General features: G+C 38.4%; 1 protein-coding gene across 1 annotated transcript in view; it reads right to left on the minus strand.

The window, feature by feature from the left end:
- Positions 1 to 967: 967 nt before the first annotated feature.
- Positions 968 to 2,284, minus strand: part of LOC141011126 (protein NLRC3-like) — a 23,843-nt gene continuing 22,526 nt past the window's right edge. The window contains exon 11 of the mRNA XM_073484363.1: positions 968 to 2,284. This exon is cut by the window's right edge and continues 944 nt beyond it. The gene's annotated coding sequence lies outside the window, so the exon portion shown is untranslated.

Genomic DNA, 2,284 nt, shown 5'->3' on the forward strand with positions numbered 1-2,284 from the left:
ACAGGAAAGCGTTTACGCTCCTTTCAGGTCGGGCAAGCAGTCCGAGTCAGAGATTACCGGGGAGGAGAGAGAGATAAATGGGTACCAGGAAAGGTAAAGAAGGTTTTGAGTCCTGTAACTTACCTTGTTGAGACAAATGACATGCATGAGAGTAAGAAACATGTGAACCAGATGATTGGAGCAAACACAGTGGATAGTCCACAGCCAGATACCTCAGAGTGGAACACCTCTGAGTGGACTATGGACATGGAGCATGAGGAGATTGTTCATTCTGCCATCACAGGGAGGCCTCAGCGAAACAGAAAGCCTCCAGACCGCTATAGACCAACTTGGTCTTGAGATGGAACAGCTCAATGAGGCCTGAGAAACAAAAGCCTCCTCATTAAATGTTTTTATTTTAAGAGATTTTATTGTCTGGTAAATATGAAGCCGATGTTAAAAACTTGTAATGGTTATGAAATTGAAGTGAATCATATTTGTTTTGTTTTCATTGTTTTTCATGAAAGGGGTTTCAAGTTACCGGGGAGGAGTGTGGTGTATTAATATAGAATATTAATATTATTGTTATTATTTATTAAATAGCATAAATAGTGGTTCACATGAAGTTGCAAATTGTTTGAAGTTGTCATGGTGATACTATATGAGTCCTGTTCAGTCCATGGTAACGCTTCAGTGTCGATCAGCTGTATGAGGAGTTGCCGGTGTTTCTGTTATTGAGATGTTGTGAGAATGGAAATAAACAACGAAACTAAAGATCAACAATACGACTCGGAGTCATCATCGGAACCTACACCCCGGTACACAACAAATAATCCGGAGGTAATTAATCAAATCTGACTGGACAATGTTCACTTGTAACACTTCTAATCAATTTCAGATCAATTTATTCAGTCTCATAACTGAAGCAGTGACTTCTACAGTTTCCATCGGTTCTCCACATTAAAACAAACCTGCACTGACAACGACAAACGGTTAAATATGTTTATTGACTAAATAATTCAGAGTAAATAAATGAAATGACAATTTAAAGGAACAACAACAGGTAACAGAACATGTGGAGACTGTAATGACTAAGGTAATGGGGTTATATGGAATATGTGCGGATGGTGAAATCACAGGTTGGGTGAAAGCATTTAAATATTACGAGAGTCATTTTAATACCAACAAAACCCCAACAGAGTTTCTTTTACTAAAACTTAACATCCTGTAAATATGAGACATGTCACTTTATGGACCAATCAAAGAGTCCGGTTCAGAGACACATGACACCATCTAAAATGTTTTAACTGAAGAGCTGAGCAGTCATGTACACGATACCAGTCAATTCAAATGAACACATCCACACATGTAGTAGGCAAAATCTAAATCTTAGACAATGAAGCAAAACCTTAAAGGAAGAGAGACTAGCACTGGAAAACACTGGAAAACACTGGAAAACAATGAGCACACAAGGCAGAAGATACAAATGTGAGCAACTAGGAGCAGGTGAGGGAGCACATGTGGCTGAAGGACAAGAAGAAACACTCTGAGACTGAAACCACAGGACATGTTGGTCTTCAGGGAGGTTGGGTTGGTGACATTGGTCTGTTGAAAGACGTGTTGATGTTTCATAACATAATAAATGCTAACAAGAGCATTTCATGGCTTCCACAGAAATGTAGTGATGGATACAGTTTGTGTTCAAATCAGGAGCCGAATGCTTTTTTCTTTGTGATTTGCCTCTTTACTATGACAGCCATCAGCTGATTCAAGTCTCTCACCAAAGTTCATTCAAATGACAGCTGAGGCTTCATTTCATTAATGACTTGACATGAAAATGCAAAACAACATTTACTTTTTTCCATTCAAGCTTTTCTCTTCCCCATTTTGAGTTTCATGTTTGATGTTGATGTGATGTCCTTCGTCTTATTTCATCAGCAGTTTTTATTTCATCTTTAGTTTCAGCTTTCACTTCCAGCATTTCCATTTTAAATTTCCCTTTTCTCATGTCCTCACTTCACATTTTCACATCATCATTTACATTTTAAATTTCCAGTTTTAAAGTTGAGTTCAGGCCTAATTCTTCCTAGTAGGGCAGTAAAATGATCTTTTTTCATTTTCTATTTGAATTATGAGCCAAAATATCTTCCGTCCAGAGGACAGTGTGACTCTGAAACTGCACCATGTTTAGATGGAAACCATCAGCGGACTAATGCTTCCTCTTCTTCATGAACCATGTATGTAGCCTGTAGTTGACTCTGTAACACAGCTGAGGTGGATGAGGAAACAAGAGATGAACTACGAG

The sequence above is a fragment of the Pagrus major genome, chromosome 16 (genome assembly GCF_040436345.1).
Source record: "Pagrus major chromosome 16, Pma_NU_1.0".
Taxonomy (NCBI): Eukaryota; Metazoa; Chordata; class Actinopteri; order Spariformes; family Sparidae; genus Pagrus; species Pagrus major.